This window comes from Balaenoptera acutorostrata, chromosome 8, assembly GCF_949987535.1.
Source record: "Balaenoptera acutorostrata chromosome 8, mBalAcu1.1, whole genome shotgun sequence".
In the NCBI taxonomy this organism is placed as follows: domain Eukaryota; kingdom Metazoa; phylum Chordata; class Mammalia; order Artiodactyla; family Balaenopteridae; genus Balaenoptera; species Balaenoptera acutorostrata.
The window spans coordinates 102,863,040-102,881,454 of NC_080071.1; the positions used below are offsets into that span (position 1 = coordinate 102,863,040).

At 41.5% G+C, this 18,415-nt stretch overlaps 1 protein-coding gene across 1 annotated transcript in view; it reads left to right on the forward strand.

Annotated features, from left to right (window-relative positions):
- Positions 1–325: 325 nt before the first annotated feature.
- The window catches only part of MAP3K2 (mitogen-activated protein kinase kinase kinase 2), a 96,573-nt gene continuing 78,483 nt past the window's right edge, over positions 326–18,415 (forward strand). The window contains exon 1 of the mRNA XM_057551073.1: positions 326–830. The gene's annotated coding sequence lies outside the window, so the exon portion shown is untranslated. The remainder of the gene's footprint in view (positions 831–18,415) is intronic.

Sequence of the window (18,415 nt, forward strand, 5' to 3'; positions counted from 1 at the left end):
AATCTCGGCGCCGAAGACGCCCGCAGATGCGAGGGGACCGAGATGCGTGCGCGCGTGTGTGTGCGCGCGGCTCACCGGCCGGGAACCGGTAGCTACGACCTAAGTACAAGGGGGCGCGGCAGCCGGGCCCGGGCCGGGCATCTCCGCACGGCAGAGCGGGTGTGGGCAGCGGGACGTGCGTGGACGCAACCGGCCACTGCGCAGGCGCGGACACGCTCTCCTCGGTCTGCGCGCGGCGCTCCAGGCGGGCGCGCGCCCACGGCGGGTTACGCTCCCGACAGGCGGAGGGCTGCGCGCGCACGAGCGAGCCGGCCGTGACGTGTGCCGCGCTACGCCCGACGTCACGGGTCCGTGTGTAGTGGCGGCCGGGCTGCCCTCAGCAGCGGCTCCTGACGAGGGCGGTGCGGCCGCTGGGTGCGGCGTTCGGGGGTCCTGCGGCCCGCGGCGGCGGCGGCGGCGGCGGCGACCACGACCGGGAGGCCCGGCGCTCCCAGCCGCGGAGTCGCCGCTCCCGCCCCTTCTCCGGCCTCGGCGGCGCCCGGCCGCGGCTTCCTCCTTTCCTACCCAGCTTCCCGCGGGCCTCCGGGCCGCAGCGGCGAGAAGCACCGAGGGGCTCCGAGAGGCTCCGGCCGGCCGCCACGGCCCACGCGCCCGGCCCGGGCTCCATGTGAAGGAGGGACGGGCCTGGCCCCCCGGCCCGCGCCCGACTCCTCGTGCGCCCCTCCGGCTCCCGGGGGCCCGCAGCCTCCCCCGACCGGGGGGCGCGGTGACAGGCCGCGCGGGGGCGGAGGGGTGGGCCTGCGGCTCCCTATGTCCCCGCGGAGCGGCCGGTACGTGTGCTCGGGCGCGCGCATGTGGGTGGGGGCGGGGGCGGGGGTGCGGGCCGGACGTGGGGAGGGGGCCGCCGCCGGCCTGTGCGCTGCTCCCGGGGCGGAGGTTTCGCTAGGTGGTTGCCTCGCTCCGGGTGGGCGGGCTTCGGGCCCCTTGCATCCTGTCCTGAAGTCCAGGTCTGAGCGAACTAGACTGCTGGGCGGTGGAGCTGTCAGACGCGTACTCTGCAGGGCTTTGGGAAGGAAGATTGTCCCTGGTCCTTGGCAGAAGCAGAAATGTTATATGTAGTGAGCGAGAAAGTGCTTGTCTTTGCCCTGTTACCGCGTGGTTCACTAGTGGTTAGGGTCGAGGCCCCTTTCTGTTTACGGACCGTTTAGCTAGCACTTACCACTTAATGCGCGCCCGGTATTTGTCGTGCGTTGTCTCACTTCACCTTCGAAGCCCAGTGAGGTGGGTACGTGTCTCCCCATTTTACAGTTGAAAAAATCGAGGCTCAGATTCAGGAACTTGCCCAAGGTCGTGCAGTTTGGTAATCTGGGAAAGTCTTGATTCGAATATGATGTTTTTTCTGTAGAATCGTATTTCTGGGTCTTGCGAAAATAAATTTGTGAGGAAAATGAGAATAGCTGGAAAGTTTCTTCTTGGGAGTAAATTCTAAATACATAGGTAGAGTTCATTTGCCCGTAATGTAGGCTGTTCGATGTGTTTTGCTGCAGCCTAGCCAGATGATTTTCTTGGCTCTTTTTTTAAAAAATTACTTTTAAAAGGTGACTCCATGCACCTTTACTTTGTTTTTTTGCAGTGGGACTGAATGAGCAGAAAATATTTCCTCTCTTAACAAAAAGAAGAAATAGATTTGGTAAAACTCCATGTTTCTTGAAAAGTTACAATTTTACTTGTGTAATTCTTGATGCGTACAGGGAACTCGCAGTTGGGTGATTTCCTTGAGATTTCCTTATTGCAAAATTTGTTGCTGGATTATGTGGCAATGGCAACACGCTTAGTAATTTGTGCGTTAATTTGTGCAATATTTCTGAGTGGAGTGTCAAAATTTAATGTGTAGAATATTGTAAAAAGTTATCTTTTAATGGTGTGATTTTTTTCTTTCCTTTATATGTAGCAACTAATGAGTGTTTATAAACTAACTGAAATTCTCATTTTAACATTGGCCTGTACTGTTTCTTTGGTTATGGTTAGGGAAAAACTAAAGTTCTTTACATTTCTCTTTACAGAAGAAAGTGTTGATAAATCCCTTTGAGTAGTTAAAGCTTCATGCATAGTTGTAAATGTTTAAGAAATCTATTGATGCCCAAAATTGTAGTACTTTATAATTTCTTTTAGTATATTATCAGGTTTAAGAAAATTTGTAGTTGAATGTCTTTGTAATGTCTGTAGAGAAAAGGTCGAATTATATAGTTAAGAAGTGGATGGTTCACAGATTGATTTGTTGTTTGGTTAAAATATAAATGTATGGTGAGTCTTGTTGAATATAATATCATTGTAGAATGCTTATCCAGTCATGCTCTCCATGTGTCTCTCTTGAAAGAAATAACTATTAAAGATTTATCTTAAATAATTGTATTACATTATAGATTCAATCTTTTAAGCAGTGTTTTAGTTGGAATTTTCATTCCTAGTTTACCTTATTGCTACCAAAGGGGTAAACTATATTTAATAGATGCTATATTAAAATGAAATCATGTTTGGTTCTAGGCAGTGCCCACAGCTTTGGTTTCAGGTTGATTTTTTTTTTTTCCCCCTGTAGAATTGGAGCTCTCTAGGCTCCCTCCCACCACCACCCCCAAACCCAGCCCCAACTTTTTATTATAAAACAATTTCAAGTACACAGGAAGTTGGTAATATTGAACATCCGTATGATAACTCTCTAGTTTCATTTGTTGACATCTTGCCGTATTTGTTTTGTGTATAAATACGCGTATATTATTTTTGGCCATACCATTTGAAAACTAAGCTGTAGACATTATGACACTTTACCTCTAAATATGTCGGCTTGCATCTCCAAAGATAAGGACATTTTCTTACATAGCCAAAATACCGTTATTGTTAACTTTCTTAGTTAATACTTTTTATTGGTAGTTAATAGTTTCTTATTGATCATTTTTTAATGTAATCTAGTATCTATCCATGTTTAAATCTCCCCATTTGTGCTGCACGGTCTTTTACGGCTTTTTATACTCAATCCCACCAAACCAGGATCCCATCAAGGTTTATTCACTGCATTTGGTTAAGTCTCTTTGATCTCTTTGAATCTAGAACAGCCTCACCTCCCCCTTTTATTTATTTTTATTTTTTATTTATCTGTCGATCTGTTTTTTGGCTGTGCCACATGGTATGTGGGATCTTAGTTCCCTGGCCAGGGATCGAACCCGTGCCCCCTGCAGTGGAAGTGCGGAGTCTTAACCACTGGAATGCCAGGGAAGTCCCATTACCTCTCCCTTTTAAAATGGTGGGTTTTTTTGTTTGTTTTGTTTTGTTTCAGAGATCAAGCTAGTTACCTTATAAAATGAGTCACATTCTGGATTTGTCTGATATTCTTCCCTCGTGTCATTTAGCATGTTCCTCTTTTCCCCCTACACTAACTGTAAGTTAGGTTTAAAGGATTGATTAGTTTCAAATTAAATATTTTGGGCAAGAATAACTACTGAGTGTTGCTATGTACTTTATATTGCTTCCCATCAGGGGATGTATATTGTCAAGTCCTGTTATTTGTGATGCTGAGTTTGATCACTTGGTTGTGGGGGTTAAGGTGAGGTATATTTTCCCCATTGCAGTTGGCAAGTAGGCTGGCATGATAAATTAGCACTCTAGTGCTGGCCTGTTCTCCAGTAATCTTTCACCTAATAGTTTTATGTATTGCTGCATCTATTGCTGATCCTTGTCAAGGTAACTTTTGAATTTCAATGTTAACAATCTTTTGTTGGTCTATAGATAGTAACAACATCACAGGAATTGTAAAAATCTGTGCAGCTATATTAGGTTCTGATTTCTAGGATTTTAAAGATTTTTAATCATGAATTCAAGGTATCTCCTCTTATGAATAAAAAGAAACCTGGCCCGAGAAAAATGGGAAAAATTCAATGCCTGTCCTTTCCTGTACTCTTTTGTCTGTCTCAGGGAGTGTGAGTGTGTGTGTGAGTGTGTGTGTGTGTTGGCTTTCTTTGTTTTTGGCTGTGCCACGTAGCTTGTGTGGCTTGTGAGATCTTAGCTCCTCGACAAGGGATTGAACCCAGGCCCTCGGCAGTAAAAGCGTGGAATCCTAACCACTGGACCACCAGGGAATTCCCTCCAGGAGAGTGTTTCTTTTCAGTTTTTCTTAGCCAGTATTTGTTGCACAGGAATAGCCAGAAATACAATAAAGGGAGAATGGCTTTACTAGAAAACGTTTTGACAAAACTGTCTGTTTTCTGGTGTAATACAAAGGAGCACTGGATTGAGAATCAGAAGATCTAAACTCTAGGCCTAATTCTACCATTCTGTGAAGTGCAAGGATTATAAGTTTTTAAATTTCACCCTGTATTCTTACATCATAATGATTGTTAGTAAACATTTGTGAATTTCTGATAATGAGACATGTTGGTTACATTTAGAGGCAAACCTCACTTCAATTAAGCCACATAGAAATAAATCAACTGTGTGTAATATAAAATTGAATTTATTTCCCAACGAATTAACTGACATTTAGTAGGTGATTGTTTTAATGAAGGGTTCATAATAGAACTTACTTAAGTAACACATTTTCTCATTAAAAGTATGATTTAATTCATGAAGCAAGTTTACATGAAGGTTTTCCACACATCTCTTTTATAAACAGGATGAACTGTATATATGGAAGTTAAAAAACTTCTCCCTTATTCTCAAGCGTTGTGCAGAGGTATACCTCTTTATACACACATATTTATAAGAAACATGTCTGTATAATTTCGTCTTTTATCTAGGATATCCTTGGGATTTATTAGGAACATTGGCTGACTGTTTCTCATTCTGGTTAATCACATATTTGCTTTGTAACATCTCTTGTGTTGTTGCCTTTATTGTTACTTAACCCTTGTTGCTTACTTTTTTTGTTATGCATACTTTGTCAGGAGGATAGGGGTAGAATCTTCTTTGGAGTTCCTCTGGTAACTAGCTCACCACCTTTCTTATAAGTGTTCAAGAGTGTTACGCTTGAGATTCATAGTACCATAAATTTAAAAAGCGCTGTGGGGTTTATAAACTTCAGAAGTTTTTTCTAGAGTTTTTCCCCCAGTTGTGCAGTTAGTCATTTAGTGTGGACTTTAATGATTAATAATGACCAATTAAAAGAATAGTTTAAGATATGATTTTATCAGTATTCTTTTGATAATTCCCAGATTGGGTCCCCTCAGCGCTACTACCTCAGGCAGAATGCTCCCTGAGCACTCTGCACCTGCCTCGACCACCCACTGACCGCATTGCACTGTGCACATCTCTGTGCCTTCCCCTGGGAAGTTGGCTCTTCAAGGACAGAGGCAGTGTTTTGTTGATTTTGGTGCCCCAACACCGAGCACAATGCCTGTTGCCAAATGTTTATTAAATGAATAGGGAGTTGACAGAAGAGACCTCCTTTTGCACTGTTATAGGAGTCTTAAAAGGTGGTGCCTGCCCGAGTTGAACAGGGTGGGGAAGTTCAATAAAATACTTCCATACGCCCAGGAGAAAACTAAGTGTTTGTGAACAGCTCTACCACAGAGGCAAGGCTGTGGAAAAGTTGTTTTTTTTTTTTTTTTTTTTAATTTTAGCCTTCTTTATTAAAGATTTATTGATTGATTGCTTGATTGATTGCTGTGTTGGGTCTTCGTTTCTGTGCAAGGGCTTTCTCTAGTTGTGGCAAGCGGGAGCCACTCTTCATCGCGGTGCGCGGGCCTCTCACTATCATGGCCTCTCTTGTTGGGGGAGCACGGGCTCCAGACTCACAGGCTCAGTAGTTGTGGCTCATGGACCCAGTTGCTCTGCGGCATGTGGGATCTTCCCAGACCAGGGCTCGAACCCGTGTCCCCTGCATTAGCAGGCAGATTCTCAACCACTGCGCCACCAGGGAAGCCCAAAGTTGTTGTTTTTTTAAAAAAATTTTATTTATTTATTTGGTTACACCAGGTCTTAGTTGTGGCAGGCGGGATCCTTAGTTGCGGCACGTGGGCTCCTTAGTTGTGGTATGTGAACTCTTAGTTGCGGCATGCATGTGGGATCTATTTCCTTGACCAGGGATTGAAACCAGGCCCCCTGCATTGGGAGCACAGAGACTTGCGCCACGGGGGAAGTCCCTCGAAAAGTTTTTGAAAATTGTTAATAGGAGCTAGTGGGAGAATATGAGATAATATTTATTATTTTTGTAAGTCTTTGAGAACAGATCTGCAGTCTAAGGTGAAGCCAGTTTTTAGTTGTTTCTGTGCTATTGTTAAATACTTCCAACTCATATTGTATTTTAGATTTGTGACTTGAAGATGCTTCATTATCATTATCATTATTTGATAAGTTTGTGATTACTCTTAAGTTTGACTGACTTGGCTACATTTTAATCGTATTTGTGGAGTTTTAAATTAACCCAAAATATTTTGTTCTTTTGTTTTAATATGAAAGAAATGAGACCAATGTCCTCTGCCTAACTTTAAGGAGAATTAATATCATGATTTATATGATGACTTTAATGCATTTTTAAATCAGTTTAGGCATTTTTAAGTAGCCTGTTGACTGCTTTGTAAAATTAGTAATATTTTATTGTATAGTATGAAATAATGTCAAACTATATTTACAAACTTTCTGATTTGCTTAGACATTAAAAGGAAATGAAAGAAGTAGAAGGTAGCTCGCCTTAGTGTTGATGAAGATCTACTTTGAGAGATGGTGCAACATTAACCGTCTGACCTGTGAGCAGTACCTGCCTGCATTCTATTGACTTCACCCCCAAACCACCATGTACCTGCATATATAAATCTTGCCCCATGATATGAGAAAGGTTAGATGAGTTATGTGTTCTTAAGATCATGTAATATATATTAATCAGCATCTCAAAGTTATGTCCCATAGTCATGGACTGTTGCATACTGCCTTAGGGTTAGAAGGTTTACTCAGGGATGTATCTTGCCTAGTGTTCCTGAAGTGAGTACCACAAACTACAAACTGTATTTCATGCTGTTTGTTGAACACTGATGGTAGGTAGGAAGCCTGAGTTCAGTCTTAAATCTGCCATTAATTAGAAATAGACTGTGATAAAGTGACTTCAACATTTCTTTTTTAAAAAAAAACTTTTATTTTAAATTTTTGTTTATTTTTGGCTGCATTGGGTCTTCGTTGCTGCGTGCGGGCTTTCTCTAGTCGTGGCGAGCGGGGGCTACGCTTCATTGCGGAGCGCAGGCTTCTCATTGCGGTGGCTTCTCGTTGCTTAGCACGGGCTCTAGGCACGTGGGTTTCAGTAGTTGTGGTGCACAGGCTCAGTAGTTGTGGCTCACGGGCTCTAGAGCGCAGGCTCAGTAGTTGTGGCACATGGGCTTAGTTGCTCCGTGGCATGTAGGATCTTCCGGCCAGGGCTCGAACCCCTGTCCCCTGCATTGGCAGGTGGATTCTTAACCACTGCGCCACCAGGGAAGCCCACTTCAACATTTCTGAATTTGAAAAAGTTGCCCTAGTTAATTTCTTAAGGACCTGTCTAGTCTCTGATTCTGTGAGATCCACAACATAATAGAAAATAGTAAAGAGTCAAAAGAGATTTAAGTTTTTTTGGTTAGGAGGTTGTTAAGATGACAACAGTCCAGGGAAGGTTAGTTATAGGGCAGCATTTGGAAGATAAATAGCTCTCTTTGAATGTGATTAATTTGTCAGAATGAGATTTTTTACTTAAAGGTAGTTTATAGCCAAGTACCTTGTGTTGAACTATGGTAACCTATAGTAGGCTCTCAGTAAATACTTGTTGAAAGAGTGAATGAATAACTTCAGGACTGATGCGATAGAAATCAGAATCACTCATAGATCAGTTTAGTGATAAAATCCAGGATAGTAAGCATTGAACCCTAGAAAATAACAGAGAAGAACTACATTATTCTCATGAATGGGGAGCCAAGACTAGTGAAATACATTTTTGGAAATACTTTAGCCAAAAGGGAGGGAAGATCTTTCTGGAAAAGGAAAAAAAAAAAGTATTGGAAAACTTGTACATGCAGTCTTTTATGCCCACTAGAAATTTTAAAATAATTTATGGATGTACTTGGATAAGTCCAAAACGATTACATAAAAGAATGAAGCTTTCTACTTCCCAATGGAAAAACCATTTGGGACAAATTATACCTCAGCAAATTTTTTTTTTCCCTCAGAATCTTTCTGTATCCTTATTCTTTCTTTCTCCATCTTCACATCTCTAACCAAAGCACAGAAGTACCTTAAGAGTGCTTGGCTTATTTTATCCTTAGTTAATAAATTGGTATTGGCTTTTGTTAATCTGATTAACACTAAACTCTAGTGTTTTCTCTCATGTAAATCTTGCTCTTTTGCAAATGGGAGGATCAAGTAAGGGAGATACAGCTTCTTTAGAATGAGGGACACTTCAGCCTGTTTTCAAAGATGGACAGCTCAGAACCTATAAAAGAAGGCTTGATTGGAGATTATGAAAGGACCGAGTGGCCTAGATTTGGTTATGCAGGAAGATTTCAAAAGGGAAAGTTGCAGAGATCTTGGTCAGTAGATAGGGGGAGGCTTGAGTAGTTGCATGGGTTAGGAGTCAATCACAGAAGAAGAACTGCTATGGTATTATGGAATTAAGGGATTTATGAAAGGAGGAAGACCTTACGGAGTCGTGGGAGAAACTTGGAAACCAGAGTCTGTAAGGAGGAATCGGCAGATCAGAGAAGTCACTAATCAGTCTTCCTGAAGCAGTGGTGCAGTGGGCAAGTCAGAGTTTGCAGGTGAATCTGAGAAGCTAGGTATGCCCAGCTGCTGGAGTGGGACTGCACAGTAGAGCTGGTGGAAAGTATGGAAAGCTGTTGCCTCTGCATAGCTACCTCTTCTGTGGTCTTCTGTCAGGCTTTTGGTGGTGGGGCTGAGGTTGCTGTTTGGTCAGCAGGGTTGGCAATCAGGAAGAAGAGCTGTGTGCAGTACAGGGGAGAGCAGAGACACGGTGCAATCTTCTGGCAACTCTGCATCTAACCATAATCTTCCGAGAGTAATTTCCATCTTTGGCCAGCTCTAACCTGGAACCATGTGGGAAGAGGATTCTGGGAAATGTAGTTTGAACTTAAAAGTTGACATGGTACAAACTGTCACTGCAGGTGAGAGTGGGGGGGTGGGAAACCACAGTCGGGAATGTGGTAGTTGCGGGAGTCCACAGTGATATTTTATAGATCTAGGTTCATCCTCCTGTGAGAGAGCAAGTTCTTTAAAATCTCCAGGCCTTTTTCTTCCTCTGTGAAATGGGAAAATAATACCTACTTTACAGGATTATTGTGAGGATTAAATGAAATGTTTGTAAAGCATTTAGCAGTGTCAGCACAATGTAAAATATTGTAAATAGTAGCTTTTGTTATTAGTAGTAGTTGCGGTAGTAATGAGAAGGGATTGAGAAATAGGAAGGGTGTATTTCGAAAGGGGAGAAGTAGAGCAGATGAGTGGAGATAAGAATGAAGTAGAAGACATGGTTCCTGTATTTGAGAATGTTATAGTCAAGCTGCAGAGAACACATGTAAACATAAAGCATGGTTGGGAAGCTGTTAAATAAGGTAATATCCTTTAAGAAGAATGACTGCTGTGATGAGCGGAGAGACAGCAAGTGCTGTCATTCCAGGGCAGTTAAGGTTAAGCGGTAATGTATGTGAAATTCCTAGTACACTGGCAGTCCACAGAGGTTAATTATTTTCCACTTCTTGTTTATAGAAGGAAAGATGCCCAGATGAGGGGGGTAGGGGAGGCTTAAGCTGGGTCCTTGTTTAGACAAGTAGAAAAAGGGAGGAAGCATTTCAGACAGCAGAAATAGGAGGAGACATGGACAAGGCATGTAGCACTTCATTAACACAGTTTGGGACCTGTTGACTCCACTCTTTGCTTTTGGTAGTCTGTTTATAGTTTCTAAAGATTGTCCGTGTTTGTTCCTGCTTGGGCCAGTTGCCCACTTCTGGACCATCAGTTATGGTGTGGGACCACACTGAGCTAATTTGGTGACACTTAGTAATCAAGTGGGTGGTTGGAGGTGGTGGTGGTAGAAGGGACAAGCTTCCAGAAGAAGGCCACTATGGATGAGTCCCTCCTTTTGTTATAGTCATTTGGTACAATAATTCTACCTTGTTATTTTTCAGTTCCTCGAATTATAAGCATTTTGTTCTTTTAATACAATTAATATTTGTGTAAGTTAACCATGTTTACCAGTTTTTTGCCAGCTTTTGTTCTCCTGGAATCACTTTCCTTCTTCACAAAGTATATCCTTTAGAAGTTCCTCAACTAAGAAGGGTCTGTTGGTGATAAATTACGATTTCTGTTTGTTGGAAATTTTTAGCTCTTGTTCTTGAATGACGTTTTAGTTGTGAGAAAGTCTAGATTGGCAGTTATTTTTCCCTCAGCATTTTGAAGATAGTATTCCAGTCTGTATTCTCTTGTATAATCAGACCTAAAAGGCTGTACGGATGTTTTATTAATGATAATTTTTTCATTGTGTTGTTGGAGTATATAAGTGATTTTTTAATGGAAGTATTCACATTTTTTTTTCTTTCTATTTTAATTTTTAATTTCACTGAATATTTATTGAACAATCTTAGGAATGTCTTAGGAATCAGTAAAATAAGCTTTTAATAAGTTTGTTATCTAGTTGTTCATGTGCGCAGTTATTACTAAAATGTTTGACTACCTTCTCTGTGTTAACACTGAAGATAAATAAATTGATCATTGTTCCTGTAGTCATAGACTCCATTCTGGTTGGGGAGAGACAGACATATTAGGGTGACCTCATAATTAGTTATCCAAACTGGGCTACTTTTAAGAGTGAAAGGATGGTATTTTAATAATGATCTTGGAGCAACAAAAATAAACTGGGAAAGACCTGCAAGATGACAGAGGAGTAAGACATGGAGATCACGTTCCTCCCCACAAATACATCAGAAATACATCTACATGTGGAACAATTCCTACAGAACACCTACTGAACACTGGCAGAAGACCTCAGACTTCCCAAAAGGCAAGAAACTCCCTACGTACCTGGGTAGGGCAAAAGAAAAAAGAAAAAAACAGAGACAAAAGAATAGGGACGGGATCTGCACCAGTGGGAGGGAGCTGTGAAGGAGGAAAGGTGTCCATACACTAGGAAGCCCCTTCGCGGGCGGAGACTGCGGGTGGCAGAGGGGGGAAGCTTCGGAGCCACGGAGGAGAGCGCAGCCACAGGGGTGCAGAGGGCAAAGCGGAGAGATTCCCGCATAGAGGATCGGTGCCAACCAGCACTCACCAGCCCGAGAGGCTTGTCTGCTCACCCGCCGGTGGGGGGGGTGGGAGCTGGGAGCTGAGGCTTTGCCTTTGGAGTTCAGATCCCAGGGAGAGGACTGGGGTTGGCTGCGTGAACACAGCCTGAAGGGAACTAGTGCGCCACAGCTAGCTGGGAGGGAGTCCAGGAAAAAGTCTGGACCTGCCTAAGAGGCAAGAAGAGGCCATTGATTTGGGGTGTGTGAGGAGAGGGGATTCAGAGCACTGCATAAACGAGCTCCAGAGACGGTTGCGAGCTGCGGCTATCAGCGCGGACACCGGTGGCGGGCATGAAATGCTAAGGCTGCTGCTGCAGCCACTAAGAAGCCCGTGTGCAAGCCCAGGTCACTATCCACACCTCCCCTCCCGGGAGCCTGTGCAGCCCTCCACTGCCAGGGTCCCATGATCCAGGGACAACTTCCCCGGGAGAACGCACGGCGTGCCTCAGACTGTTGCACCATCACGTCGGCCTCTGCCACACTTTAACCCCGTCCTGTGTGAGCAAAGAACAGATGCCCTCAGGCGACCTACATGCAGAGGCGGGGCCAAATCCAAAGCTGAACCCCAGGAGCTGTGTGAACAAAGAAGAGAAAGGGAAATCTCTTCCAGGAGCCTCAGGAGCAGTGGATTAAATCTCCACAATCAACTTGATGAATTCTGCATGTCTGGAATACCTGAATGGACAACAGATCATCCGAAAATTGAGTTGGTGGACTTTGTGTGATTTTATCTGTGTAGCTTTGCTTTTACCATTTGTCCTAGGGTTCTGTCTGTCCATGTTGGGTTTTTTTTTTTTTTCTTTTTAAGTATAGTTTTTTAGCGATTGTTATCATTGGTGGATTTGTTTTTTGGTTTGGTTGCTCTCTTCTTGTCTTTTTCTTTTTTTTTAATTACTTTGTTTATTTTTTTATTTTAATAACATTCTTTTCTTTTTCTTTCTTTTCTTCCTTCCTTTCTTTCTTTTTCTTTCTTTCTCTTCCTTCCTTTCTTTTTTCTTTCTCTCTCGCTCTTCCTTCCTTTCTTTTTCTCCTTCCTTCCATTTTCCTTTCTCCCTTCTTTCTTTCTTTTCTTTGTTTCTTTCTCTTCCTTCCTTTCTTTTTTCCTTTCTCTTTCTTTCTGTTCCTTCCTTCCTTTTTTCCTTTCTCTCCTTCCTTCCTTCCTTCCTTCCTGATCTTCCTTTTTTCTTTCTCGCTCTCTCCCTTCCTTCCTTCTCTCCTTCTTTCTTTTTCTTTCTTTCTCTTCCGTCCTTTTTTCTTTCTCTCTCTCTTCCTTCCTTCCTTTCTTTCTTTCTTCCTTCCTTCCTTCCTTTCTTTCTTTCTTGCTTCCTTCCTTTTTCCTTTCTCTCTCTTCCTTCTTTCTTTTTTCCTTTCTCTTCTTTCTTTCTTTCTCTTCCTTTTTTCCTTTCTCTTCTTTCTTTCTTTCTCTTCCTTCCTTCCTTTTTTCCTTTCTATCCTTCCTTCCTTCCTTTTTTTCTTTCTCTCTCTCTCTCTCTCTCTCCCTTCCTTCCTTCCTTCTCTCCTTCTCTTTCTTTTTTTCTTCTCTCTCCCCTCCTCCCTCCCTTTTCCTCTGAGCCGTGTGGCTGACAGAGTCTTGGTGCTCTGGCTGGGTGTCAGGCCTGTGCCTCTGAGGTGGGAGAGCCAAGTTCAGGACATTGGTCCACCAGAGGCCTCCCGGCTCCACATAATATCAAACAGCGAAAGCTCTTTCAGAGATCTCCATCACAACGGTAAGACCCAGGTCCACTCAACGACCAGCAACTACAGTGCTGGACACCTTACGCCAAACAACTAGCAAGACAGGAACACAACCCCACTCATAAGCAGAGAGGCTGCCTAAAATCATAATAAGGTCACAGACTCCCCAAAACACACCACTGGACGTGGTCCTGCCCACCATAAAGACAAGGTCCAGCCTTACCCACCAGAACACAGGCACCAGTCTCCTCCACCAGGAAGCCTACACAACCCACTGAACCAACCTTAGCCACTGGGGGCAGACACCAAAAACAACAGGAACTACAAACCTGCAGCCTGTGAAAAGGAGACCCCAAACAGTAAGTTAAGCAAAATGAGGAGACAGAGAAACACAGCAGATGAAGGAGCAAGGTGAAAACCCACCAGACTAAACAAATGAAGAGGAAATAGGCACTCTACCTGAAAAAGATTTCAGAGTAGTGATAGTAAAGATGATCCCAAATCTTGGAAATAGAATGGAGAAAATACAAGAAACGTTTAACAAGGAGCTAGAAGAACTAAAGAGCAAACAAACAATGACGAACAACACAAGAAATGAAATTAAAAATTCTCTAGACGGAATCAATAGCAGAATAACTGAGGGAGAAGAATGGATAAGTGACCTGGAAGATAAAATAGTGGAAATAACTACTGCAGAGCAGAATAAAGAAAAAAGAATGAAAAGAATTGAGGGCAGTCTCAGAGACCTCTGGGACAACATTCAACGGACCAACATTCAAATTATACGGGGCCCAGTAGAAGAAGAGGAAAAGAAAGGGACTGAGAAAATATTTGAAGAGATTATAGTTGAAAACTTCCCTAATATGGGAAAGGAAATAGGCAATCAAGTCCAGAAAGTGCAGAGAGTCCCATACAGGGTAAATCCAAGGAGAAATACTCCAAGACACATATTAATCAACCTATCAAAAATTAAATAGAAAGAAAAAATATTAAAAGCAGCAAGGGAGAAACAAAAAATAACATACAAGGGAATCCCCGTGAGGTTAACAGCTGATCTTTCAGCAGAAACTCTGCAAGCCAGAAGGGAGTGGCAGGACATATTTAAAGTGATGAAAGGGAAAAACCTACAACCAAGATTACTCTACCCAGCAAGGATCTCATTCAGATTTGATGGAGAAATTAAAACCTTTACAGACAAGCAAAAGCTGCGAGAATTCAGTACCACCAAACCAGCTTTACAACAAATGCTAAAGGAACTTCTCTAGGCAGGAAGCACAAGAGAAGGAAAAGGCCTATAATAACAAAGCCAAAACAATTAAGAAAATAGTAATACATATCGATAACTACCTTAAATGTAAATGGATTAAATGCTCCAACCAGAAGACACAGAGTGGCTGAATGGATACAAAAAAAAAGACCCACATATATGCTGTCTACAAGAGACCCACTTCAGACCAAGGGACACATATAGACTGAAAGTGAGGGGATGGAAAAAGATATTCCATGCAAATGGAAATCAAAAGAAAGCTGGAGTAGCAGTTCTCATATCAGATAAAATAGACTTTAAGGTAAAGACTATTACAAGAGACAAAGAAGGACACTACATAATGATCAAGGGATCAATCCAAGAAGAAGATATAACAATTGTAAATATTTATGCACCCAACATAGAAGCACCTCAATACAGAAGGCAAATGCTAATGACCATAAAAGGGGAAATCAACACAGTCATAGTAGGGGACTTTAACACCCCACTTTCACCAATGGACAGATCGTCCAAAATGAAAATAAATAAGGAAACACAAGCTTTAAATGATACATTAAACAAGATGGACTTAATTGATATTTATAGGACATTCCATCCAAAAACCACAGAGTACACTTTCTTCTCAAGTGCTCATGGAACATTCTCCAGGATAGATCATATCTTGGGACACAAATCAAGCCTTGGTAAATTTAAGAAAATTGAAATCATATCAAGTATCTTTTCTGACCGCAACACTATGAGACTAGATATCAATTACAGGAAAATGTAAAAAATACAAACACATGGAGGCTAAACAATACACTACTAAATAACCAAGAGATCACTGAAGAAATCAAAGAGGAAATCAAAAAATACCTAGAAACAAATGACAAAACACGATGACCCAAAACCTATGCGATGGAGCAAAGGCAGTTCCAAGAGGGAAGTTTATAGCAATACAGTCCTACCTCAAGAAACAAAAAACATCTCAGACAACCTAAACTTACGCCTAAAGCAGTTAGAGAAAGAAGAACAAAAAAACCCCAAAGTTAGCAGAAGGAAAGAAATCATAAAGGTCAGATCAGAAATAAATGAAAAAGAAATGAAGGAAACAATAGCAAAGATCAGTAAAACTAAAAGCTGGTTCTTTGAGAAGATAAACAAAATTGATAAACCATTAGCCAGACTTATCAAGAAAAAAAGGGAGAACACCCAAATCAATAGACTTAGAACTGAAAAAGGAGAAGTAACAACTGACACTGCAGAAATACAAAGGATCATGAGAGATTACTACAAGCGACTATATGCCAATAAAATGGACAACCTGGAAGAATTGGATAAATTCTTAGAAAAGCACAACCTTCCGAAACTGAACCAGGAAGAAATAGAAAATATAAACAGACCAATCACAAGCACTGAAATTGAAACTGTGATTAAAAATCTTCCAACAAACAAAAGCCCAGGACCAGATGGCTTCACAGGCGAATTCTATCAAACATTTAGAGAAGAGCTAACACCTATCCTTCTCAAACTCTTCCACAATATAGCAGAGGGAGGAACACTTGCAAACTCATTTGACAAGGCCACCATCACCCTGATACCAAAACCAGACAAAGATGTCACAAAGAAAGAAAACTACAAGCCAATATCACTGATGAACATAGATGCAAAAAATCCGCAAGAAAATACTAGCAAACAGAATCCAACAGCACATTAAAAGGATCATACACCATGATCAAGTGGGGTTTATCCCAGGAGTGCAAGGATTCTTCAATATATGCAAATCAATCAATGTGATACACCATATTAAAAAATTGAAGGAGAAAAACCGTATGATCATTTCAATAGATGCAGAAAAATCTTTTGACAAAATTTATCACCCATTTATGATAAAACCCTCCAGAAAGTAGGCATAGAGGGAACTTACCTCAACATGATAAAGGCCATATATGACAATCCCACAGCCAGCATTGTTCTTAGTGGTGAAAAACTGAAACCATTTTCTCTATGATCAGTAACAAGACAAGGTTGTCCACTCTCACCATTATTATTCAACATAGTTTTAGAAGTTTTACCCATGGCGATCAGAGAAGAAAAAGAAATAAAAGGAATCCAAGGTGGAAAACAAGAAGTAAAGCTGTCACTGCAGATGACATGATACTATACATAGAGAATCCTAAAGATGCTACCAGAAAAATACTAGAGCTAATCAGTGAATTTGGTGAAGTAGCAGGATACAAAATTAATGCACAGAAATCTCTTGCATTCCTATACACTAATGATGAAAAATCTGAAGGAGAAATTAAGGAAACACTCCCATTTACCATTGCAACAAAAAGAATAAGATACCTAGGAATAAACCTGCCTAAGGAGACAAAAGACCTGTATGCAGAAAACTATAAGACACTGATGAAAGAAATTAAAGATGATACGAACAGATGGAGAGATACTCCATGTTCTTGGATTGGAAGAACCAACATTGTGAAAATGACTATATCTCTCAAAACAATCTACACATTCAGTGCAATCCCTATCAAACTACCAATGGCATTTTTCACAGAACTAGAACAAAAAATTGCACAGTTTGTATGGAAACACAAAAGTCCCTGAATAGCCAAAGCAATCTTGAGAAAGAAAAACGGAGCTGGAGGAATCAGGCTCCCTGACTTCAGACTATACTACAAAGTTACAGTAATCAAGACAGTATGGTACTGGCACAAAAACAGAAATATAGATCAATGGAGCAGGATAGAAAGCCCAGAGATAAACCCACGCACATATGGTTATGTTATTTTTGATAAAGGAGGCAAGAATATACATTGGAGAAAAGACAGTCTCTTCAATAAGTGGTGCTGGGAAAACTGGACAGCTACATGTAAAAGAGTGAAGTTAGAACACTGCCTAACACCATACATAAATATAAACTCAAAATGGATTAAAGACCTAAATGTAAGGCCAGACACTATAAAACTCTTAGAGGAAAACATGGGCAGAACACTCTATGACATAAATCACAGCAAGATCCTTTTTGACCCACCTCGTAGAGGAATAGAAATAAAACCAAAAATAAACAAGTGGGACCTAATGAAACTTAAAAGCTTTTGCACAGCAAAGGATAACATAAGCAAGACAAAAAGACAGTCCTCAGAATGGGAGAAAATATTTGCAAATGAAGCAACTGACAAAGCATTAATCTCCAAAATTTACAATCAGGTCATGCAGTCAATATCAAAAAAAAAACAAACAACCCAATCCTAAAATGGGCAGAAGACCTAAATAGACATTTCTCCAAAGAAGATATATAGATTGCCAACAAACACATGAAAGGATGCTCAACATCACTAATCATTAGAGAAATGCAAATCAAAACTACAATGAGGTTTCACCTCACACCAGTCAGAATAGCCATCGTCAAAAAATCTACAAACAATAAATGCTGGAGAGGGTGTGGAGAAAAGGGAACCCTCTTGCACTCTTGGTGGGAATGTAAATTGATACAGCCACTATGGAGAACATTATGGAGGTTCCTTAAAAAACTAAAAATAGAACTACCATACGACCCAGCAATCCCACTACTGGGCATATACCCTGAGAAAGCCATAATTCAAAAAGAGTCATGTACCACAATGTTCATTGCAGCTCTATTTACAATAGCCAGGACATGGAAGCAACCTAAGTGTCCATCGACAGATGAATGGATAAAGAAGATGTGGCACATATATACCGTGGAATATTACTTAGCCATAAAAGGAAACAAAATTGAGTTATTTGTAGTGAGGTGAATGGACCTAGAGTCTGTCGTACAGAGTGAAGTAAGTCAGAAAGAGAAAAACAAATACTGTGTGCTAACACATATATATAAAATCTTAAAAAAGAAAAGAAAGCTACTGAAGAACTAAGGGAAGAACAGGAATAAAGACGCAGACACAGAGAAATGGACTTGAGGACATGGGGATGGGGAAGGGTATGCTGGGATGAAGAGAGTGGCATGGACATATATACACTACCAAATGTAAAATAGATAGCTAGTGGGAAGCAGCCACATAGCACAGGGAGATCAGCTCGGTGCTTGGTGACCACCTAGAGTGGTGGGATAGGGAGAGTGGGAGGGAGACTCAAGAGGGAGGAGATTTGGGGATATATGTATATGTATATCTGATTCACTTTGTTATAAAGCAGA